Genomic DNA, 26,747 nt, shown 5'->3' on the forward strand with positions numbered 1-26,747 from the left:
ACAGGATCTGCATCAAAGGAACGTCGTCGACTAGACTGTTCAAATTTTGCCATGATTCCACAATCTTGAGTAAAACGCTTTTTGTCGATCCGTTCCACCCTAAAATGTCGACCTTTACACCATGCTGCTGTGTATGACTTATACTACAACGAACAAAGATTATGAGTGGCCGTTCAAACGTTTAGAAATAAAGTCACTAGCTAGTCGTACATTGCAAACTTACCTTGGTCGCGCAACCCAGAGAGTACTCCCACTCTTCCTCAGTCACTTCGTCACCACATTGTTGTGTGCTTTTCAATTGGTTGTGCAACCATCTTAAGCTCATGAAGGTTGGTAGGCTCTCCAGAACCGCTGGATAGTGCAACGGTGGTCGTCTTCCCCGTCTCCACTCGATTCGTGACCTTTGTCGCTCTTGCTTTGCATCCTCATATTGTGAAATCCACTTTTGCATCACTGGATTGTGAAGCATGCAAAATCGGTTGATTTTAGCCTCTAGATCTTCCGTCATCTTCTTCTCAACACCGAGATTGCACATGACAATCCCAGATATGCGCTCATCATCTATGGTTCGCCATAGCGTGTCCCGGGATTTATCAAATCCGTCTAGCCACTCTCCAATGTACACTAGGGACTCTGATACCAACCAACCTTCTGCCATGCTACCCTCCGGACGTGCCTTTTGATGCACATATCCCTTAAGCGTTTTCATGAAACGCTCTAAGAAGAACATCCATCTGGAATGAACTGTGCCAGCTATTTCCACCTCATCAACTATGTGAACAAGAAGATGCAACTGAATGGTTAGCATTGTAGTAGGAAAATGTTTCTCAAACATGCACACAAGCTCCGCAACATTTAGTTTGGCGAATGGTATGGAGTCTGCGTTGATCTCCTTTTGTGAGATCCATTGTAGCTTTGCAAGTTTGTAGATTGTGTTACGGATGTCGAGAGACAAACATCCCTCAATGGAAACCGGTAAAATAAACTGTAAAGTATGTACAGCAATGATATTAAAGTCCACATTTTATGCAATGATATTAAATTCCACTATGAACGTACCTGACACATTTTATGCCAATCGTGTGACTTCAAACCGGTAAGCTTTCCTTCTTTAGTAAAACACGTTCGGAGCGAGTGCATTACGCCAGTGGGGGTCCGCAAAGATCGAATGGTCTCTTTTACTTTGCGTTCTTGGGCTCTTGTGAAAATCCATGGTGCTTTAGGGAGTTTTATCGATCCATCAGACGCTGTTTGTAGCCAATATTGCTCCATACGATCCACATTTCTAAGGTCAACTCTGGCTCTCAAAGTATCTTTCTTGCTGGTCAGATGGTCCCATAGTAGATTACCCACATTCTTGAATATGTGCATTGGATCGAGCAAGTGATTGATCATGAGTCGGGGCCAGTATGGTAACTCGTACCATAGAGATAGTCTCTTCATCCCTGGAGGCAATCCGTCATCGCACATCTCCTTCTGCTCTAACCATGCTTGTGCAGACATCCTTGGTGGCTCTCTTCCCAAAAAGCCGTCGCGTAACACATGATTCTCTGGAAGATACGCTTGATGACCTTCGTAGATTTGCTTCTTCAGTGAGGGTGCCCTACGTGCATTCAATCTAGGTCCACATGTGACACATGCTCTGTATCCGCTTGTTTGAATCCCTGCATGTATACACATGATAATAGATCAACTATGGGAAAAAACAAGATTTACAGTGTCTGAGTGAGGAGTGTCAATAGATCACCTGAGCATTCTGTTAGCCCGGGATAGTCATGCATGGTCCACATTAGAATGCCTCTGATCAAAGCATTCCGTCGTCCTGTGTGTCGGCTCATATCCACCACCTCTATGCCAATCCACAATTGTTGTAGCTCTTCCAATAGTGGACGAAGATACACATCCATATTCCCCACTTTATATCCCCCTTGCACAATCAAGCTTAGCCATAGGTGCCCCTTCTTCGTAGTCAACCACGGGGGAATGTTGTAGTTGACGATGACAACGGGCCATACACTGTAAGATGTTGATCTTTGACCAAATGGATTTACGCCATCCATAGGCAGGCCTAAGCGCAAATTTCGAGCTTCCCTGGCAAAATCCGACCATGTTCCATCTATATGTTTCCACGCTACGCAATCTGCAGGAATTCGTAGCACACCATCCGAAGATTTATTCTCCTCATGCCATGATGCTAGGGCGGCCATGGACTTACATTCGAAGAAATGCTTGATGCGAGGAAGTAGAGGGAAATGTCGCAAAACCTTTTGTGGAATTCTTGTCCCGTGGAGATCTACTCGATATCTTTCGGAATCACATTTCGGACGCTTCTCCATGTCTATGTATTCCCCTCTGAAAAGAATGCAGTCATTAGGACAAGCGTGGATAGAATTGTAATCCATCCCCAACTTTCGCAAAATCTTTCTTGCTTCATCTTGGGAATCTGGCATCACATTGTCAGCTGGTAGTATGGCTCTTTCAGCAATCTACACAACATAAAAATATGATACAGTCGTGTAAAAATCTATCAGATCATTATACATTTAGAGTTTTATTAAAGTAAACTAATTGTAATAGATCACCTGAAAAGCGTTGTGACGCTAGTGTCACTCAATCCAAACTTTGCCTGCATGTTGAGAAGAACCAGGAGTGCTTTCAATCTAGACATACGTGCTCCATTATACAATGGCGTATCGGCTTCACTTTTCATATCATCATAGATAAGCCTTTTCTGAATCCATGATCGTCTCGATCATTTCATCAATCTCGGGCTCAAACATTGCCTCGTTGGGAATGTGCTCTGCATGATCATCCCCCGAGCTGTCAGAGGCTACATCTTGTGGCCTCACATATGCTGCTTGACCAAAGCGCCTGCGAACACGTCTATTGGGTTGCAAGATTGCTGCTTGTTGGCCAGCGTCAGAGTCCGACGAGTTATAATTGGCAACAACTCGATCTATAATTGATGGATCGAGCTCGCCAAATTCGCGAACGTGCTGCAAAGAATTACATCTTGTCCGTCGCACAGCATGCTTGCATTGATTACAAGGACATAAGACCCTCGTTGAGAGATAGGTGTTTCGGTTGGACGGTCCCACATCCTCGTCGCTACTCATAATGAGGATAAAAAACTTATAACCTGGACAAAAAATTTAATATTCTATTGGCATTCTTCGTCTTATCTCTCTCTCTCTCTCTCTCTCTCTCTCTCTCTCTCTCTCTCTCTCTCTCTCTCTCTCTCTCTCTCTCTACCTCACATTCTCTAGTCATGTCCAATCCCCGCACACCTCGGTCTAGAGGTGCACGGAGATCAGAACCACCGGGTTATAATCTCGTCTTTATTGGTCAATACCTATATTTGTGGGTACAAGAAATCTACACACCCACGTCTACATGATACTGCATGTAGTGGACAAAACCCCTTTGCCTCTTCTCTAGCTGTAGCACTTCACAGCATCTTAACATCTTTTCACAGGAGATCTTTTCACTGTTCGTCTAACTCTAAACCCTAAACCGTAAGTAATTCTTGCGTGGACTCGATCTAACGTAAATAAGCGTAAATCTAAATAAACGTAAATCTAACTAAAAATAAACCTAAATCTAATTTAACGTAAGTCTACATCTAACCTAATCTTTAACGTCTTTTGGGATAGTTTCCTACGACGTTAAAACTCTCTTCTTCTTGTGTGTGTGTGTGTGTGTGTGTGGGTAAACCTAAATAAACCTAAGTTTAATCTAATATAACATAAATCTAAATCTAACGTAAATTATGTTATATTAAAAACAAAGAACTAAACTAACAGGGATTATAAGAACCTTAAAACTGATTTAACACATAATTTTTCACATAACTCGGCAAGAGTTGGCATTCTCATCACTAAAGATGTGAGAGTTAACTTCCGGCGGTGACGCTGCCTCATCTCCATCCACATCTGACGACAGCAATTGGCCCTTTAGACCATTCTTGCTCTTGTTACTAACTTTGAAGTTGCTGTTGAATGACTAGAGGTTGTCTAGATGGTCATTGTGTCGGGGATGTAGTGACTCTTGCCGCCCTGAAGATCCACCTTCTTCCCTATCTTCTGAAGACATTTCACCACTACTTTTGGATCGATGGAGCCCACCATGAGTGAAGGCAGCAATACCCTATATTCCATTGAGGGCTTTCTTCACCCGCTTCATGCAGGCATCGCAGTCTATGGAGACCTAAATCTAATCTAATATAACGTAAATCTAAATCTAGCGTAAATAAACGTAAATCTAGTTAAAAATAAACATAAATCTAATTTAATGTAAGTCTACATATAACCTAATCTTTAACGTCTTTTAAGATAGTTTCCTACGACGTTATAACTCTCTTCTTCTTGTGTGTGTGCGCGTGTGTGGATGTGTGTGCCAATAAAAAGAGATAAATGGTATAACCTTTCTATCACCCATGCTAAGTATGATAGATTGATTATGCCATTTCCCTCTTGAATAATAGGTCTTGAGTTCAACTCCTCGTCGGCTAGATCTTTAGGTCTTTTAATTTTAATTAGTTTCTTACGACGTTAAATTAGTTTCTCTCTCTTTCTCTCTCAATGTGTGTGCGTTTTTTTGGATCGTATGCATGTTTTCTCTCTCTTTTCCTCTCTCAATGTGTGCGTTTTTTGTTTATGCATGTTCTCTCTCTCTTTTCCTCTCTCAATGCGTGCGTTTTTTGTTTATGCATGCTCTCTCTCTCTTTTTCTCTCTCAATGTGTGTGTGCATTCTTTGTTTATGTATGTGTGTGTGCGTTTTTGTTTTTGTTTGTACTCTCTCTCTCTCTCTCTCTCTCTCTCTCTCTCTCTCTAAAACACTATGTGTGTGTGTGTATGTGTGTGTGTGAGAGAGAGAGAGAGGGAGAGAGAAAGAGGGGAAGGGAACATGAGAATGAGGAGAGGGAAGGAGCATACCTGGCTCTCCTTCCTCTCCTCGTGTGTGTGTGTGTGTGTGTGTGTGGAGAAGAAAAAGAGAGAGAGAGAGAGAGAGAGAGAGAGAGAGAGAGAGAGATAGAGAGAGAGTGAGGGAGAGCGTTACCTGCTCCTTGCTTGAGGGCGCCGAAAAACTCAGATCTGAGATCTGAGTTTTTGGGCGCGCTCGGTTATTTTTTTAGCCCAGCCGGCGTCGCTATGAGCGTCGCTAATATGAATAGCCTCTTGTAGTGGTGGTTGAGGCAATCAGATACAGTAACCTCGATGCGGTATTTTTTCGTAGAATTTTTTATTTACCAATTCTTATGATGAAATTGATTTCCTCTAGACCAACCAGTCTCTGTGGGGCTTTATGGTATACGGCTGACTGGATTTTTTCCTTTGTTGAGATACTTTTATAGAGCAAATGTGATTTATTTATGGCAATCCTCTGTGCGAGGCCAGATATTTAGTGTATTGTCAGTTTCTTTAACAAACTTTAGCTAATTAAGTCAATTGAGCTCTACGTTGTTGCTAGTTTCCATTGAGGTCAGAATTTGGAGCTTTTCCACTCGAATGGGTGCTTTTCCTTTCAGCATAATCTCTTTTCTGCATACTCGCATTCGTAACATGGTCTAAGCAAGTCTTGGAGAGAGATCCAAACACAACAATAGATCAAGACAATTGGTCGCAAAAATCCTTAGGCCTGATCACTTGTTTGTTGTTTGCAGATAACAGAATCAACAAGTCTTGGAGAGAGATCGAAACACAACAACACAATAAGCCAATTAGTCGCAAAACTCCTTAGGCCTGATCACTTCTATGTTGTTTGCATATAACAGACTTAGGAGTCTATTGGGTTTGTGTTTATTACAAGGAGGTTTGTCTACTTAAAGGAAAATAAGTTGATTTGTTCGAAAATTAGTGTAGGATGCCCCTGATTGTATTACAAGTTTTTGACTTTTTCAAGAGTTGAGAAAAAGGACATTTTTTCCATCGTTATCGAAACGAGTTGTCTATTTTTTGCAAGAGAAACACGTGCCCCTTTAACATGCAAAAGTTTGACTTTTACAACCCTTTTTTGGAGCAATCATGATGCCGTGACTGCTCCTTGGGTGATAAATTTGATTTTTGCACAAGATTTAATTTCTCTCAGGCATGAAAAAATCACATGCCGAGGTGCGAAACTTGTATTATGATGCTCTTATTTTATTTCACCTCCATGTGAACTTCCAAGTATGGCAAACCATAGCTTCAGTGTATAAAGCTACATTTATGAGCAGTCATGAGGTCACTAGAGTAGGATTTGGAGCTATACAAGTGGTTGAGGCACTTACAAGAGCATGATCTTTACATACATGGCTTATGAGGGCTTCGAAAGCCTTCTCATACTAGATGGGCCCTCGAGTAATCTCAAAAACTGGCCATTAGGGAGACTTCGGTAGAGAATGATTAGGAGCTACACAAATTATTGTTGAGAGTCAAGACATGTACTAGGTCAGTATCTTACATATACGGGTGGGAACTTGCAAGACATCATTATGCTATATTTTTCCTTTAGTTTAGTCTCAATCGAGGAGGCACCATTTCTTGCACATCCTTCATGCCATTATCCCTCTCACAGATTATGTCACCGATATAATTACCAGGGCTATATTTAGCAGGCCATTATTGAGAGGCATAGAATGGCTCATATGAGGTTTGTCACAGAGGATGAGATTGATTCCATGATGCCACAACTCATGATAGGTGTCATGTGAATGTACTAAGCCATGATAGATGTCATGTGAATGTACTAACCCGTGATAGATGTCATGTGATGGTACTTATTGTGACCTAAGAAGTACGAAGACACTAAATTGGGAGTGAAATGGTAATGGGAGCCACTAAGAATGCATCTCCTAGCGATCTCCACAATTTCCTAACGATCTATACATTATTTTTCGATGAAAACCGCCTAGGAATGCACTTAAAATTATGTTCTTGGAGTGGTTTGAAAGCAAAAAAACAAGTTTTTATTCTTGATATAATTGGAGCTACAATACCTCCACAATATTTAAAATGGCCTTTCCTTTTATTGTATGAAGATTCATTGCGTGAAAGGGAAACATGTGCTTTTTACCACACCTATACAATTTCAAGGGTTTTCAGGAAAGGGGAAGTACTCCACCGCATTTATAACAGTGTCTTGATGGTCTTAATATACCCTATTGTTGTCCACCTTGAGGTTTTTCTTGATTCCCTATCCTTGTTAAAGGCCTTTTTATTAGCACTAGACTATAGCGCCACATCATTGGTGTGTGATTAACCTTTGAGAAACACAATACGTGGTGATAATGACATTTCCATCATATCATGGTATCATATCTCAATTATGGTTTATTGCATTTTTTATTATTGCACTTCTGCACAAAGCCACACCATGGAAGGGGGCGGGGGTGTAGTCTTTGATTTTCATTATTCTTGAGATCAGGTTGTCACCAAAATTTAAATTTCCTAAGAACCCAAATGAGTTTATAATTATTAAGGTACAAATCTAATCCCATATGATTGATTTTTTGTGCTTACTCTTGATGGCATACTATCTGCCTAGTTGAAATTAGATATGGGCCCAAGTGAGCTTTAGCCGTTATAATCCAATTTTCATATTTGATTTTAAACTAGACTTGCTCTAGCCTAATTCTCATTGGTCCACCTCCAAGGCCATCCAATAGGATTTGAGTACACCTTGTGGGCATCTGAGCTAGGGAACTGACATGTGTCCCTCTTTCCCCTTCTGTACAAAGGAAGCTTGTGAGTGTGTGTGTGTGAGAGAGTTTCTCTCTAATCCCCTACTTCTTGGGCTCGCCCCCTCCTTTGTAGGGGTTGAGAAAGACTTTTGGGACACACACAAAGCATCCAATTTCCCTAGGCTTTTGACTTTTGGACACAACCTTTGAATTTTGGAAGTCTTAATGGGTTGAACCCTAAGGTCTTTGGAGCCCATTGTTGCACATAGTTCTTTGCAGATGGACCTCCCTCTGGATCCCTATATTCCCTCCTTTGGATCCCTACTGTGGGAGGTCTGCCAGCTTAACCAATATTCTAGATTTTTCTCCCCTGGAACTTCCTCATATTAAATGATCAGTTTAAGATGAGAAAATCATTTAGGAGAATTCGATATTAGTTATTATGACAGGTATAGTTCTTAGCAGTACAAAAGGAGCAAGTGTCAATTGCAATGCTCTATTGGATAAAGAAGCAAATTGCAATATGGTTGCAGAGAACATCCAAAGGATCCTCCAGATCACTCAATGCAAGCATGATAGAAAAACAATGCTAGGTTTGCATACATGAAATAAAGAAATGGTTTCTACCCTTATCATCTAGAATCAAAAAGGGCAAGTAAAGTTTCAGGTCAAGCCTTCAAAGGAAATACTTGCAGATGTCATCCTTGGACATCAATGGTTAGACCAACACAAGGCCTACAAAGAAGATACAATGCTAATACTCTCTTCTCCAAGAGATATCAAGCAGCAGATACAGGTACCGTTAATGCTAGATCCAGCGTTGCAAAAGTCACAAGAATCAAAGACAAATTTTGCTGACAAAGGTAAAGCAAAAGTGGACCCTCCATCGATTAGCAAAGAAGGTGTGACAGCATATGCCTCTACATCAAAGAACCCTCATGGATCAGCTACTTCAAGCAAGTCAGGCTTTCAAAACTTCAAGTCAACTGCTGACCCAACTAAAACCTCTAAGGAGCCACCCAAAAAATCAAAGGTATATCAGCCAAAGTACTCAAGAAGCCAAAGGAAACACAAACAAGTGTTCGTTCCGAGAAATTTAGTGAAATTCAATGATCCGGTTTGGATTAAGGATGGAAATTCAACACAGAAAGACAACCACATGGGATGGATAACATCATAATGAAGCTTGAAAGAACAGGAGTACTATCAAGGTAACAGACAGATATGGGTACCAAAATCGCAGGTTAGGGCATATGAAGTAGCTTCAAGTCCCTCCCATGAAAGAAGGCCCACAAGGTATCAACCTCGGCAATATCCTAGGATATCTAAAAAAGCACGTATACAATAGAGAAACATCGAAAGATGCTAAACTCTACCACAACTCTCAAGAGGTATTCAACTCTGTCCTAAGAGTCGTAGTTATTATGCTTATGCTCAAGCTGGAAGAGTTGAGCATATCTATTCATGTCGCTCATGCTGGATAAGATGAGCATAAGAGTGAGAGTCTATCAACTTACAATTGGTGGAGTTTCATAGAGTCCAACACTCACGGACAGTGCACAACAAGATGAGAGCACATATCCTCGTCAACGAAAACCATTCTTAAGGGGTGCCAGCTTGCAAAGCCATGTCATATGCTTTATAGCTACACCATCTTTTTGAAGAACCCCTCAAAATCCTTCTTGCACAATATATTGTTTCCCATGCATTTTTGTGTATGCAGAAATAAGATGTCCCGTTATCGTACATATGCATTAGACACTCTTTTTTTCTTCCACCGATGCACCTTGAGTGCACTACAACAGGCAAACCAATATTCCATCATGCTATCCTCTCATATTTTCTACCTTTTTAATTCCATATCTATCAGCAAATAATTCCTTGAGTACTTTATTAATATTTCTCATGCTAATAAGTACTCCAATAATGTATGTATCACAAAGACACCTTTTTCCCACTGGGCTTTTTCCCTTTGGTCATCTAGGTATTAGACCCTAATTTAGAACCTCATCATTCTACTTCTCTTGTACATACTTTTCATAAATAAATAGTAGCCTCATCATTATGCTATTACAACAGACAAGTGCAACATCATCTCTCACATCAGACCTATTCGGACCAATCAAGATGCTGTCGCAAATTGAACCTAACAAGAAATTCAATGACAAATGAAGACAATCATCCCATTAACAACCAATCAAAAACCTTCCACAGCATCCACGGACACTTTTCAACAGTGCCCGAGGATGGGCATTAAAATCGGAAGTGGGGAATGTTAACTGAGTCAATGTCAGTTAACAGAAGCTGTTAAATATCAAAGACATACTAGCAAAGTCCGTGACATTTATGACATAAAGCAGTTTGATGGCTCTAATTTTCAGCTTTGGAAGAACCAAATGCATGATGTGCTTGTCCAAAAGAAGTAAAAGTTGCCTATTGCCTATGTGGCTAGAATTGGAGATATGCACATGACTCAATTTCAGCGGGAGGAGCTTGATGAGCTATGCAAGTCTACGATTAGACTGCACCTTGGTGAGTCGGTGTACTGTTCAGTGTTAGAATGCAAGAATGCTCATGCTTTATGGTAGAAATTATATGATACTTATGAAAAGGATACGGCTAGCAATAAGATTTTCTTGATCCGAAAACTTTTCAACCTTTGTACGAAGGAGTCAGCTAGCGTTTCCAACCATATCAATGTTTTGGATTCTCTTTTTGGCCACATTCATGCACAACACATGACCATTGATGATGAGATCACAACAATCTTTTTACTTTGTTCGTTGCCACCCTCTTGGGATATCTTTTGAACAACTGTTAGTAACTCTGCACCTAATGGTACGCTAAAGTACGATGATGTTACTAGTGCACTTTTGTCAGAGGAGATGCGTCAAAAGACCTGGACTAGCTTGCATCATGGTGAAGCTCATTACGTGCAAAGGGATGATAAGCAACATAAGGGCTGTTATTCACAACATGAGTCCAAGAAAGAGGAAACTAGAGATGCATCAAAGGGTAGATCAAAGTTTCATGGTCACCACAATGTTCAATGCCATTATTGTGACAAGTTTGGTCACACAAAGAAGGATTGTGATGCTTGGAAGAGTGACAAAGAGAAGGGCAAAGATAAAGGCAAAGATCATGATGATAAAAAGAGAAACCAAAGAGTTTGATTTAGATCGAAGAACTGAACATAGTGCAGGATGACAGTGATGCGCAAGACATTAATATGGTGACTGCAAACAATGATGTCTTTTATGATGCATAGGAAACTCTATCTTTGCAGAGTTTTATGTCTGTTGAACTCCTTGTTAGTGGTGAAGTATCCCATACATGGATCCTTGATTCGGGTTCTTCGTTGCATCTCACACATCATAGGCATTGGTTTACTACATACGAGGAAACCATTGGCTCTGTTACACTTGCTGACAATTACTCTTGTGGCATTGTTGGCGTAGGTGATATTGCCATGGTTATGGAGAATGAGGTGAAGTTTAGCATCCATAATGTACGTCATGTTCCAACCTTGACACAATCTGATTTCGGTTGGACGTCTTGATGAATTGGGTTGCAAAGTCACTTTCATCAGCAGTCTTGGCGTATTGCGAAGGTTCATCTTATTATAGCCCATGTTTCTAAAGTTGGTTCACTTTATCTGGCCTCTTTATGTATCTAATAAAAACAGTGTTCTTTGTGTAACCGATCTGCCAACCATTGCTTTGTGGCATAGCCGATTAGGACATATGTCAAAGAAGGGAATGGAGACATTCTCTTGCTTGGGCTACTTACCATCTTTGTCATTTTCAAATTTTCCCTTTTGTGAGTACTCTCAATATGGAAAGCAAACACGAATACATCGTACACATTCTTTAAACAAAGAAAGTAAACCCTTAGAGCTTGTGCACAGTGATTTATGTCGGCCTATGCCTTCTAAATCCCATGGTGGTGCATCCTATTATGTTACATTTGTTGAGGATGCAACACGGCATGTTTGGGTTTATGCCATGAAGTCTAAAGATGCGACATTTTCTTGCTTTAGGAAGTTCTTGTCTAGTGTTGAAACTGAGTCTGAACATAAGTTGAAATCTTTGCACTCAGACAATGGTGGAGAGTATGTCTCCAAAGAGTTTACAGACTTCTGTTCAAGTAGGGGAATTAAGTGTGAGTTTACAACTCCTTATACCCCTACACAAAATGGTGTTGCAGAACGAATGAATAGGACCATCCAAGAGCGGATTATGTATACGCTATCACATGCTAATTTACCGCAAGTTTTTTGGGTTGAAGCATTATACACAGCCATGTACTTGATCAATACATCACCACATGCTGCATTACAGTTTTGTGTACCTTTGGAGTCATGGTCAAGACATGAATTGTCTTATGAAAAACTCCGCACATTTGGTTTTGAAGCTTATGCACATATACCAAAGGAGTTGCGTGCTAAGCTAGATCCTAATTCTAGGAAATGCATCTTCATTGGCTATGGTGTAGATGGTCAATTTGGCTATCATTTATGGGATCCGAAAAGTCGATTAGTGATCTGTAGCATTGATGTTGTCTTTAATGAAACTAAGATTCATAGACAGCCACTTAAAGAGGTTGAATTCCGAAAAGTGACATTTTTTGATGTATCACCTCCTGTGCATATAGCTCCCGAGCCACTTACTACAGAGGCTAGTACGAGTTCTCATCATCCGCGGAGATCTCAAAGAGTCTCACATCCGTAAGAACGTTTTGTTCCAAGTCTGCATTTTATTTTGCTAACAGATAGTCGTGAGCCTTCTTGTTACAAAGAGGTTATGCTAGCCAATGATAAGGTTCAGTGGGAACTTGCTATGAAGAGGGAGATGTCGAGTATTGCAAAGAACAAACATGGGAGCTTGTTCCATTGCCAAAAGGTAGGAAAGCATTGCCTTGTAAATGGGTTTAAAAGAAGAATATTGACAATTACAAAGCTCGTTTAGTGGCCAAAGGTTTCAAGCAAGAATATGGTGTTGATCTCCAGGAAATATTTTCTCAAGTCGTCAAGATTACCACATTGAGAATGTTGCTTGCTTTGGTCGCCACTGAAGATATGGATGTCATTACAGCTTTCTTACATGGTGAACTAGAGGAATAGATGTATATGCAGCAACCTAAAGAGTTTGTGCTGCTAAAGGGCAAGGAACATTTTATATATAAGCTTCTGAAAAGTCTCTATGACTTGAAGAAATCATCCAGACAACGGTATCAAAATTTTGATTCATTTATGCGTTCCCTAGGCTATAAGCACACTAACACTACAACATAACCCAAAGTTATGGATGCCTTATATATCGATGCCCGTGCCTTTCCACGTCCATATCGACGTTCTTACCATTCTTCAATATATCCATCGATAAGTACGTCGATATGCCTATGGATATAAGCATAGAAAGGTAAAGTTTTCCACCCGTATATGAATGCAGTTATCGATGGACATATCGATGCAAAGAATTTGGGAGGAAAAAAGCCGAACCCGCGCGAAGGGGCCATTTTCACCCTCAACGCCGTCGAGAAATTTGCGGTCTTGCCAGGAAAGCACCGGGCTTATGGCTGTGAGAGTTTGTGAGAGAAATCAAACAAAAAATATATGAAGGAGTTAAACCATAGATGCCATGAAGACTAGGGTTTGGACGGAAGTGCAATCAAAGAAGTTCCACTCTTTCTCTCTTGGCCTCACACACACAAAGAAAGAACACAAAAGAGAGTGTCAAAACAACACAAAGATGAAAACATCAAGGCTATGGTCATATCGTATCATGGGTAGTATGAAAGGGTTAATAGATGAGTTAATGGCATTCAATCTTGGCTGACCAAATATATATGTTTTGTTTAGTGATGGGGATTAATTGTGTATACAAATCCTCTTGGTTCATAGCAAGATAACTACGCTTACATCAAAAGAAAAGTTACAGTCTATAAGAGGTAGTATGATGGGATCCGGTGAAAGAAGTATTTCATTGCGCCTTTCTGGGCCAAAGATAAACACTATACGTTGTTGAAAGTGTATTTTACGGCTAATCCATACGTTAATTCTAATAGCTCGTACAGAGTGAAAGCGATAGAAATTATCATCATGTGGGTTATTCATCTACGATAGTATGTGAGAAATGTAGATATGAGAGAAGTGAAGAGATGAGAAGTTTCCCTCCCAAGCCCTATTCTTGCCCTAGGCAATAAGGATACTACGGGGAGAGATGTACCTGTAGCAAAGAGAACCTAGAATTTGTAGAGAGGATGAATTACTAAGAGTGAGAGAGATAGGTTTGGTTAAGGAAATGAGATTAGATATATATATATATATTGTATTAGAGATGAAAAAGAAAACAACAAGAAATCAAGAAAGCATCAATGTAGAACACATCTTACTTGACAACCCTTCGGCACCATTATTAATGGAGAGAGAAGAAGAGTGGAGAATTCCACTTTGATTGAGACACCAAGTGCAAGACCTTCTTTGATTAGAGTTGATCTTCCAAGGTTAGCTTGTTGCAAGGATGGCTAGTCTTCTTCTAGGAGAAAGTGTAGCCTTAGGCTTATGTTAATGGCTAAGTACAATTTGGCATTACTACTCACTCCCTCATGAATCCCTCTCATCAATGGCTTGAATGCTTGAGACCCTTTGAAGTAAGAAGAGGTCCCCTTTTATAGGTGAAGGGAACCCCCAAGGGTTTACACAAGAAGAGATAGCCAGTGTGAACAGAAACTGGAAAAGTTGGAAATGAGCTATCCCTGCATGACGTGGGCAGACTGGGGTCCAGTATTTTGATCATATCTCCTCAACCGTGGCTCCAAATAAAAAAGTAAAAATATGGGCAAAAACTTCAGCTCATTACCTACGACTTCCTTTTTATATGCATTTTCCAATTCGGATTGGAACCTTGTGCAAACAAATCATTAAAATAGGGTCCATTTCTGGCAGCAAAAGTCTTCATGTGGTCCCCTTAGCCTAGACTTTCATTTGATTCCAAAGGACACCTCATGCCATATGAAAGCATGACATTGCTCCTTGACATTTCCTTATAATCATGCTTGCAATAATGCATTAAAATAAGTGTATCTTTGAAATCATGCCACCTATTGTCCCACTAGGATTTGATTCCCCCATAGTAGCTATTTAAAAAGAAATATAAGAAAAATATAAAAAATACATAGAATATATATATTTTTGAGTTTACCCTAGATATAGGATCTAGCTAGGGTGTGAGATGATAATGAGATAGTAGAAATAAAGAATCAATGCTTTTTGCCCCAAGTTAAAGAGGGGGAGCTTTTGACGCTTTTCCCATAGTATTTTCTGATGGTAAAGTAAGAATAGGTTACCCTTGAGATAAATAATAGGATGAGATAGAAGGCTTATTATTATACTTAAATATGCATATGTACATTATAGGAAATATAATTATGTATCTAAAAAATTACAAGATAACTCTTGTAGCATGCGTTCCCACTATTTACGTGTCACAGCACGACAACGCGTGCGTTCTCAGATCTTGGCCGACACCTGCGCAGCAGGTATTATGCCACTCTTCCCCCCCCAACCCCTCTCTCTCTCTCTCTCTCTCTCTCTCTCTCTCTCCACATCGTGTGTGTGTGTGTAGAAAAGAGATAGAGATAGAGAGAGCGGTGTGTGTGTGTGTGTGTTTGTGTAGGAAAGAGAGAGAGAGAGAGAGAGAGAGAGAGAGAGAGAGAGAGAGAGAGAGAGAGAGAGAGAGAGAGAGAGAGAGAGCGGTGTGTGTGTGTGTAGGAAAGAGAGAGAGAGAGAGAGAGAGAGAGAGAAAGAGAGAAGTGTGTGTGCGTGTAGGAAATTAAAGAGAGAGAGAGAGAGAGAGAGAGAGAGAAAGAGAGAAGTGTGTGTGCATGTAGGAAATTAAAGAGAGAGAGAGAGAGAGAGAGAGAAGTGTGTGTGCGTGTAGGAAATTAAAGAGAGAGATAGAGAGAGAAAAATGTGCGTAGGAAATTAAAACTAGAGAGAGAGAGTTATGGTTTGCGTAAAAATTAAAATTAAAAAAAGAAATGAAATGAAATGTTATATGAACTCTTCAAAAGGCAAAAGTGACCTATGAGACTAGAAAGTTACAATGTGGTAGACTGATACAAAGTCAGAATAAGAAGATGACAAAATGAGAGAATAAAATATTATGGAATCCTAAACTGCTAGGTGTAGACTAAGCAGCTAAAACAGCTAGATGGGATAGGTAGATAATAGGAGATCCAGTATCTGTCTCGCTGGCGGACCTCATCAATCTCCTCCATGGTCAGTAGTCTGATCGAGCGTTGTGCATGTCGAGCCAAAGTGACCTGGATCGTCTGATGCATCCTATGACTTCATTTCACCAGCTCAAAATACATTCGAAGCTCAACTCTCACCTTTACACATGAAAGTCCTCTAGGGAGTAACAACAGCGCCGTTGTTGCTCTTAGAGACAAGCTTCCTCCTCAAAAAAGGTTGGGCGGGGGCATATAACAAGCTGTAGGTCAAACAGATAGAAGAAACGTCCAAAATTCAAGCCGTTTTTAAAGTCCGGTTGGGTTTTTGTATGAAAAAACGCAAACGGACTTCATTAATGGCTTCTACGCCGTAGGTCAAATCCGGTTGCGTTTTTCTATGGAAAAACGCAAACGGACTTTGGAAATGGCTTCTATGCCTACCGAAACCATCCGTAGTCCATTAGGTAGTCTTAACACTAGGTTGGTAATGTGACACTTTTATGTCCTGGGACACTTTTATGTCCTGTTAACACTAGGTTGGTAATGGGACACTTTTATGTCCTGTTAAGTGACCATTTTCCTTGAATTATGTCAAGAGTTTCAAATTAGATTTTGAGGTGCTATCTGTCTAGAAAGTTGTCTCATGAGCTGAAAAAAACTCGACATTTTTTCGAATATCAATTCCATCTTTAACCTTGTCCTTGCACAACATTTCACAACCTAAACTGTGTGAAAAAACGTGTCCTGTTTTTGGCTTTTTTCAAATTTTTGCAACTATACCACTCTAGAATTCATGTTTGTGAGGTCGATAATGCTACAGAACTATCTTTAGTAGTCCTCAACATGTCCTGATGCTTCTAGGGAGAAATAAATGTTAAAGTTGTAAGTTATGACCAAATTACAAAAATTGTCAAATCTTGTTTTTTAGCCAATTTTAGCTCTTCTATGATTTTTTTGGTGGCTTTCATGATATCCAAATGCAGTTTTGATTTTCCATGTCGCATATTGTAACATAAGCTAATATTCCTTGAGTTTTGGGGCACCTAATACCCTATTTTTCATAGTAGACAACAATGGTTGATTTTTTCAATTATAGAAGAAAACGGAACATTCTAGTATATCAAGTATAGCTTTTTCAATATTGTTAGTTTCTTGTGACAACTACATGAATTTTGTAGGTAGTAACCATATCTAGTCATAAGGATCAAATTTGGCTAGATATTGAATAGTTTCTATGGGATTCTACAACTCATAATGTTGAAGCCAGTTTTTCATGTGTGCTGTATTTAGCACTTCATCTTTGTCCCCAAGATTCCCCTTGGTAAGAGATGTATTATTCTTTTGACATGCTCCATGGCTCCTTATGAACCTAAAGGACAATAGGGAACTAAGAAAACATGCATATATTATTTGTATTGAGCGTGGCTATAGAAACTTTGATGATAGGTTTGCAGAATGGTAAAAATTCCAATTTTTTGTACCTATTTCTTTTGGCAAAACAAAAAATAGTGAGTGAGAAGCAATCATATGTTTTGATCACCAACCCATTGAAGTTAACTAGGGAATTTATCTCAAGTCCTACAAAAATCCCTAATCTTATTTCTATGCAACAAAACGTAAGAAATGACTGTTTTGATGAAAATGTATTGGTCCATCAACTTTGGAGGCTTGGTGTGACCAAAACATGAGAAATTTTACAAGTTTCTTATCTTTTCCATGTGTAGTAGGCCTTGAACAATAACCTCATGTAAGGATTTTACAAAATGAGTGGATCTACTATGGTTTTGGAGGTTTTTTTCAAAACCCTGAAAGGACACTTTTATGTCCTTTTAAGTTACCAACCTAGTGTTAAGTGACCATTTTCCTTGAATTATGTCAAGAGTTTCAAAATGGATTTTGAGGTGCTATCTGTCTAAAAAGTTGTCTCATGAGCTGAAAAAAACTCGACATTTTTTTGGAATATCAATTCCATCTTTAACCTTGTCCTTGCACAACATTTCACAACCTAAACTGTGTGAAAAAACGGGTCCTATTTTTCGCTTTTTTTAACTTTTTGCAACTATACCACTCTAGAATTCATGTTTGTGAGGTCTATAATGCTAGAGAACTATATTTAGTAGTCCTCAACATGTCCTGATGCTTTTAGGGAGAAATAAATGTTAAAGTTGTAAGTTATGACCAAATTACAGAAATTGTCAAATCCTGTTTTTTAGCCAATTTTAGGTCTTCTATGATTTTTTTGGTGGCTTTCATGATATCCAAATGCATTTTTGATTTTCAATGTCTCATATTGTGACGTAAAGCTAATATTCCTTGAGTTTTGGGGCACCTAATACCCTATTTTTCATAGTAGACAACGATGGTTGATTTTTACAATTATAGAAGAAAACGAAACATTCTAGTATATCAAGTATAGCTTTTTCAATATTGTTAATTTCTTGTGACAACTACATGCATTTTGTAGGTAGTAACCATATCTAGTCATAAGGATCAAATTTGGCTAGATATTGAATAGTTTCTATGGGATTCTACAACTCATAATGTTGGACCCAGTTTTTTCATGTTTGTTGTATTTAGCACTTCATCTTTGTCCCCAAGACTCCCCTTGGTAAGAGATGTATTATTCTTTTGACATGCTCCATGGCTCCTTATGAACCTAAAGGACAATAGGGAACTAAGAAAACATGCATATATTATTTGTATTGAGCGTGGCTATAGAAACTTTGATGATAGGTTTGCAGAATGGTAAAAATTCCAATTTTTTGTACCTATTTCTTTTGGCAAAACAAAAAATAGTGAGTGAGAAGCAATCATATGTTCTGATCACGAACCCATTGAAGTTAACTAGGGAATTTATCTCAAGTCCTACAAAAATCCCTAATCTTATTTCTATGCAACAAAACGTAAGAAATGACTGTTTTGATGAAAATGTACTGGTCCATCAACTTTGGAGGCTTGGTGTGACCAAAACATGAGAAATTTTACAAGTTTCTTATTTTTTCCATGTGTAGTAGGCCTTGAACAATAACCTCATGTAAGGATTTTACAAAATGAGTGGATCTACTATGGTTTTGGAGGTTTTTTTCAAAACCCTCAAAGGACACTTTTATGTCCTGTTAGGTTACCAACCTAGTGTTAAGGCAATGTCGAGAGCGTGTATGGAAAGCTGTAGGTCAAATAGGCAGAAGAAACGTCAAATACACAAGCCGTAGGTCAAATCCAGTTGCATATTTCTACGGAAAAACGCAGACGGTCTTCAAAAACTGATTCTATGCCTACCGAAACCATCTGTAGTCCATTAGGTAGTCTTTAGGCAATGTCAAGAGTGCGTATGGCAAGCCGTAGGTCAAACGGAGAGAAGAAACGCCAAATACACAAGCCGTAGGTCAAATCCGATTGCATTTTTCTATGGAAAAACGCAGACGGACTTCGAAAACTGATTCTACGCCTACCGAGACCATCTGTAGTCCATTAAGTAGTCTTAAGGCAATGTCAAGACCGTGTATGGCAAGCTGTACGTTAAACAGATAGAAGAAACGTCAAATACATAAGCCGTAGGTCAAATCCGGTTGCATTTTTCTACGAAAAAATGCAAACGGACTTCGGAAATGGCTTCTATGCCTACTGAAACCATCTGTAGACGATTAGGTAGTCTTTAAGCAATGTCAAGAGCACGTATGGCAAGACGTAGGTCAAACGGATAGAAGAAACGCTTGATTGTACCTGGTAAGTTCAAGGCAAAAAACATGGATGTTTATCTAGCTCCACTAGTTGACGAGCTCCAGGAGTTATGGCATGGGATTGACATAGCAGATGCGGTTGAACCAGTAGGACAACAATATGCAAGGATCCATGGACTTCTTATGTGGACTATGTATGATTGGCCAGAATACGGAGAAGCTTCACGTAATGGTTCTTGATTTACAAAATTCTCGCTATTCGCAAGCACTTTGCCTTGGCCTGATTTATGCTTTAATATATGCAGGGCTAACAACTTCGGGATACAATGCATGTCCAATTTGCGGGCAGTCTTTGGATGTGCGCTATTCTGTCTCTCTTAGAAAGACAATTTATCAAGGCCACCTCTGTTATCTTCCAGATAGCCATCACTTGTGCGAAGGTCAGCTTGGTCGCATCGAATGTCGTCCTATGCATGTACAAGAGTGGCGTCGCCGATGGGAGCAACATGAGGGGCAACCTGTTCCAGGAATGAAACGTTTGTCCATTCTCCATACGTTGCCTTACTGGGGTGATCTACTAATTAACCATTTGCTGGATCCAATGCATATATTCAAGAATGTGGGAGAGCTCCTCTGGAAGACAATCATGGGAATGAAAGACAATCGAGCTTCATGAGATGATCTCTAGTGAGTTGGAAAGATGCCAGATTTGTGGACTTTCAAGAGCGCCATGGGTATTGCTAAAAAACGAAGAGCGACACGTTAAAAGGGTGATTTCAGAGTTCAGGACGCCAACAGGATATATGCGATGTCTCAAGATAGCATTCACCCGTGATTATCAACTGTCAGGACTGAAATCGCACGACTGGCACGGAGCGACAAGATTTCAGGCGAAGCCGAATGACTAGAGGTTTACCCTTGCCAAACTAACTCGCTCCTCTACCTGAATTCCCTACAATGGCATGGTTGGACAAGACAGTGAGAGCAACTGGACAGATCGGAGAACCCATATCTCTAGAAGAGGAAGAGCTAGCTATTGAATGTGACTGGAATTATCATACATACATGGCACTGTGGTCGCATGGAAAGCATTTCAGAACACAACAAATTGACACCAGAAGAAACACGTTTGACAGTGGGGTAATGGTTAGTTTCATGCAAAAGAGCAGGGCTAGTGCCAGAGACACGAATGAGAGCACTAGCAATCTAGATTACTCTGGTCTGGTGTCAGATATCCTGAAAGTAAGCTTCTGGCGGTTTGAGATGTTTTTGTTGGATGTGAAGTGGTTCAAGGTGATTACTTATGGTCGCAATGTAATGGTACGTAGAGATGGAACAAACTTGTGCAAATACATTCTACAAAGGTTTGGACAGATGCGAGCGACACATTTGCTCTCACCGAACATTGCGAGCAAGTGGTCTTTGTACCGGACCCTCGAGAGCGACAATGGTGGTTTGTGGTTCAGGGTGCTCCGAGAAATAAACAAGTATTTGAAGGGCAAGATCTCCTAGAGGAAAGTCAGTTAGACGACGTCCATACTACTGTGACATTAGATGAGATGGACGAAGGTATGGTAGAGGAAACTGACAGATATACGAGGGATGACGCAGACGAGCCAAAATTGACACTTGTAGATGAAGATGCAATGGATGAAGACAATCTGCCAGAACGAGTTGGGGCAGAGTTATGTTTGCAATAGAGATAGACGATGAAATGGTGCAAGATCTTATCAATGATGCCTCACTCGTCGAGGCCTAGGCCTGTAAGTGTTTGTGTGAAGAATTTGATTTAAAATTAAGCTTAAAGGTAATTTAAACAATTGTGTTCTGACGCTTTATTTTACTTTATTTGTCCAGGACTTTAGTATGGCAGACCAGTTTCCAGATCCCGCTTCTATGAGTGCAGATGCATTCATGGGCTTCGTTACATGGATGACGCCTGCTCAGATGGCAGAGGCTTCTCAGTACTGGGTAGCTAGAGGCACGAGTACTACGTCTCCGGGCTTCACACCCAAGGGTCCGACGCCTAGGGGGGGGACACCTATGGGGGGGGGGGGGGGACGCCTATGGGGGGGGGGGGACGTCTATGGGTACGACACCTGCTTCTCCCATCATGGCCGCTTCGACACCTAGGGGTGGGGCAGAGGCGGGTACGTCCTCATCTCCGCAGCACAGGTGCACTCGCCGATCTTGGCGATCCTCAGGTGGAGGTGGTGGTTGCTGTGGAGGAGGGTCCAGAGATGCTTCGACCCCCGTCCTACCCAGGCACAACTCTCGACACACCTCTTGGCACACCTCGGACACCTAGGGGGCCATACGATCTTAGTGCCTCCAAGCTCTATACTGTACGGGCAGATGGTTTTGTTGGCATGGATAGAGTCGAGACTGAGATGAGACATCGGATTCACCAGCTCGCGCAGCTACAGTTTTCGACTAGCATTCTGAAGTCTTGGGATCAGCATGAAAAGGACAAAGTCACTTACATAGTGGAGACCATCCTGAAAGAGTACCAGTCCGCTCCGCATTCTGACATTGTTCCTATGAGGTGGATCAAGGGTGTTGCACAGAACACCGTGAAACATTGACGAGATCCAGCTCGGAAGGCTTTCAGGACCGGCTCGCCGAAGCCTTCGGGCATCCCACACGATACATGGCTGCAGATCAGGGAGGATGAGCGGATAGCGGCCACGCGGTTCAGACAGTAGCGTCAGGCCGCGCAGATATGACAGATGACTAGGGGGACATCTCATCTTGGCAGCGCAGGCTTCGGCACCTTTCGCTATGAGTTTGTGAGTTTGTAATCCAATCTTAACTATGGAGTTTTTTAAAACGCGATGAATCATGTATTCTTATTACTCTGATTTTTGTATAAACGCAGAATCTTGCGATGCATCGAGCCCCGACACGTCAGGAGGAGTCAGATGGATATCGCAGAGGTATCTATGAAGTACAGTGAATGATCTTGATGCTTCAGGAGAGCCTGTAGATTGGGCGGCCTTACAGTCTCGCTGATCGCTTGAGGTGAGACGTTAATATGTGTGAGTTGATTTAATTAAGTAAGTATATGTGAAGTAATATCAATACTAATTTTGTGAGTTGTCCTATGTGCAGGTTGTGACGCCTAGTCAGCAGTGGACCAGTGTCGTGCTGTGGCACGTATATAGTGGGAACGGACATTAAACGATTTATCTTGTGACTTTTTGACGCATAAGTATACTTCATATAATACTCATATGCATAAATAAAAGCTTTCTACCATACCTTAGTATTTACCTTTGAAGTAATATAAATGTACATTACTATTAGAAAGTACTGCAAGAGAAGTATCCATGATTGTGCATTTGTATATTTCTTCTAATATCTCAGCTATACCCTACCATATATAAATTATTTTCTTCTTTTCATATTTATCTAATAATATAACCCTTCAATAATGCATACCTACTTGGATACATACAAGAGGGAAGGGCCTACTAGAAGACTTTATGAAAAGGAAGATCCAAAGCTTCTTGGACCATCCCAATTTGAAAATCCCGACCTAAGGGCGTGGAGAAAAGGCCAAAACCAATTCAAGATCTTTTAGTAGGCCAATTTTTTCTTTTGAAGCATGTCAATCCGAGTTATAGGTCAAAAGTTACAAGGAAAAGAGTGAAAAATCGTTTCACAACTACACTGCAAGAAGAGATGGTAAACAGGTGAATCAAGTGAAAAGAGTTAATCTTGGTATTTTTCCATAAAATAAGATATTTTGAGGATAAAAGACACAAGCATGTGAATGTGACACCTCAAAGATGCCTTGAAGGACAAGACACACAAGTTGGGACCCCCTGCTAGAGCCACACAGAAGATGCCTAGGTGGGGCCCACATACATCATGCACCTACATGGAGCCTCAACGACCAAAGATGCTGAATTTCATGATATTTTGAGTCCTAATATTGCCCATTTTAAGAAATATCCAAAGTACATTTGATTTGGGCTAACTCTTTAGCCTAATCAAGTGATTATGTAAAACAAGGCTCCCTCACCTATAAAAAGGGCAACTTTCTCTTCATTGGGGCAAGTTATGAGTGAGTGAGAATAACTCAATTCCATAGTGAAACACTCATCTTCATGCCACACTTTCTCTTGAAGAAAGGCTGAAGTCTTGCCTCATCTTCTCTCTCCATTAAGGTGGTGGCGATTGCTCTCATGTAAGATATATGTTGCTAGTTTTTCTTTCATTTGCATATCTAGTCCAATACTTGTCTCTAACTCTATCTCTATCTCTTATTGTCTATCTTTAATACCACCACCACACTTAGATCTATCTCTAATTCTATCTTACTTCCCCTTTGATCGCTCTTGTTCTGTCCTAATTGTTTCATTGGAAGATATTCAAGCAGCAACCTTGTCAATGTAATGAGTACAACTTTCTTGCGGGAAACAATTATGAGCACAAGGTTAGTAACCATATCTTCATCTTCCACAAGCATCTCTCTCTTTTAAGGTTCTGATTCTCTTCCACAAACTCTAGAATCTCCTTGCTACAGGTACTTCTCTCCCCGCAGTATCTTTATTGCCTAAGGGCAACAATAGGGCTTGGGAGAGAAACTCTCTTCTTCTTTCTCCTTTCACTTCTTTCACACCTTTATCTTTGAACATACTAGGTATATCATTGATGAATAACCATAATCCACATAGAGGTAATTTCTTTCAATTCCATTCAGTGCAATCTATTAGGGTCAACATTTGGATTAGTCAAAAGATTCACTTTTAGCAACGCATAGTGTTTCTATTTGGTCCTGAAAGGCTCAACGAAATACTTCTCTCACCAGATCCCATCATACTACCTATTATTGACTATGACTTCTCTTTTGATGTGAATGTGGTTATTTTATTATGAATCAAGAGGATTTGTACTCACAACTAATCCCAATCGCTAGACAAAACATATACATTATTGTAAGCACAAAGCTATAGTTCCAAAGAGCAATCTGCAGCTTATTTGGACAACAAAGATTAAATATCATTAACTCATCCATTAACCCTTTTATCCTACCCATGATACGATATGATCGTAATCTCGATGTTTTCATTTTTGTTTTGTTTTGACTATCTTTCATGAGTTCTCTCCATCACGTATGTGTTTGTAAGGAAAAGTGAGCGGCTTCTTTGGCTACATTTCTTCTTTAGCTCTAGAGGCTATGTTATCTACATCTTAGCTCTTTCTCATAGCCCTTGATCTTCCTCACAAACTCTCACAGCAAGAGGCCTGGTGCCTTCCTGGCAAGAGTGCCTACTTCTTGACATATTTTTGGTGAACCCGACGTGAAACTGCCAGGGTGAGAGTTTGTGCGTAACCATGGGTGATCATGCTGTACAATAGGGTATGCATTTTGACCCGGCAACAATGCAAATGTTTCAAGCATTTGCAATGTTCATGCAACAACAAAATGCTTCTAAAAGAAGGGAGATTTCAACAACGATGGCCATACAAGCGGTCGTCAACAGAATGGATCAGTTCAATGGCAAAGATGTAACCAATTACTTACGTGAGTATGTGAAGGAGATGGAGCTGCATCGTGTGTCAAAAGGTGAGATGATTCAAAGCTTTGAGCTAGTTGTTGCTCCAGAAATTAGGGAGCATGTTAGGGCAATTAAAGATGGGCATGGGAGAAATTGGGAAGAACTCAAAGTAGCTTTAAAGGAGGAATATTTCATGGAGGACTTGGAGAGAGTGACCAAAAGGACTTCTTAGAGTGGGTAGTCAAGCCAAAGCAAGGACTATCAATAACAGAGATACTTAGGGAATTTGAGCGGCGTTATGCACAACTCACAAGGACAGAAAGGGCCACACTAGATGTAGGGAAGACATATCTTTTCTTACAAGTTGCAGGTAAAGAGTTTCAAGAAAATTTGGAGCTTCTTCTTGAAGATAAAGATGCTGAGCAAGGAATAAAGACCGACTGGAATGAGGTTGAAGGTGCTGTCTCACTGCTTGCCAAACGACAAAGAAGAAGGGACAAGATGGTAGTAAACACTACAAGTCCTTCCACCTCAACTTCTGACAAAATGGTAAAGCCTACTTTTATGATGAGTCCATGCTAGATGAGCTTGTGAAGGGAATGCGTGACTTGAAGGTGACGCTTGCAAAGCTTGAAGGAAAAGGCGAACCATCAGGGCCACTTCGTAGGCAAAGACAACAGCCCAAAGAAGGGTTTGTTAATAGATGTATTTGGTGTGATAGTACAGACCATGTAAGAAGGGATTGTGATGATTTTAGTGATGCTTTGTCAAAAGATGTTGTCTTTTTTAAGGATGGTAAAATCCACTTAAGGGAGACAGGTCTGCCCTAAGCGGATCCCCAGTCCGCACTGGTCCAGCCGGCCCTTGGCCTAGGTCCCTGACCCCCTAGGTTGGGCCTTGCCCCGTAGGACCCGTGTCCTGACACTATGAAATCTGGTCAGAATATGGTTATGCTTCAGTTAGATTATGCGTGCTAAAGCATTTGAAACAGTTTCCTGGGATTTCATGCATCAAATTATGCTTAAACTGGGGTTTGGTGAGAAAATGGCCAGGTGCATGTACTTGCTGGGTGAAAATGCTTCTTTGAGGATCATAATAAATGGTAGGTTGTCAGACCCTGTGTCTATTAACAGATCAGTTAGACAAGGGTGCCCCTTAAGTCCTCCATTTTTTGCATTGATTACACACCCTCTGTTATCATTTCTGGAAAAACAAGCATTCTTGGATGCAAAATAACTGGGTTGAAATTGTCAAAGGAACAACCGGTTGCTCTAGGTTTTGCAGATGACACTCTCATATTTTTGCAGGCCACAAACCTGAATGTATCCAAATATATGTCATATTTAGCTTTGTTTTCAATAGAAGTTGGCATGAATTGGAATCTGCAAAAATTTGTTCTGATTGATATAAATGCTTCTAATTTGGATCACATGGTATGGGCTCCCAAGAGAATGCAGAAGAAGGGGCAGGTATTTAGATACTTGGGCTACCCTCTAGGAGTACAGACAACTAATAATCAACTGGTGCAGTGGGTTCTGGGGAAGATCAAACCCAAAATAGATGCTTGGTACTGTGATGAATGGCCCTTACATGTCAGGCTCAAAATTTTGCAGGCCATATTACTGCCATAATTACTGTATCATCTACCTCTTCTAGATTGGAGA

The sequence above is a fragment of the Adiantum capillus-veneris genome, chromosome 1, assembly GCF_014529385.1.
Source record: "Adiantum capillus-veneris isolate H3 chromosome 1, ASM1452938v2, whole genome shotgun sequence".
NCBI lineage: Eukaryota > Viridiplantae > Streptophyta > Polypodiopsida > Polypodiales > Pteridaceae > Adiantum > Adiantum capillus-veneris.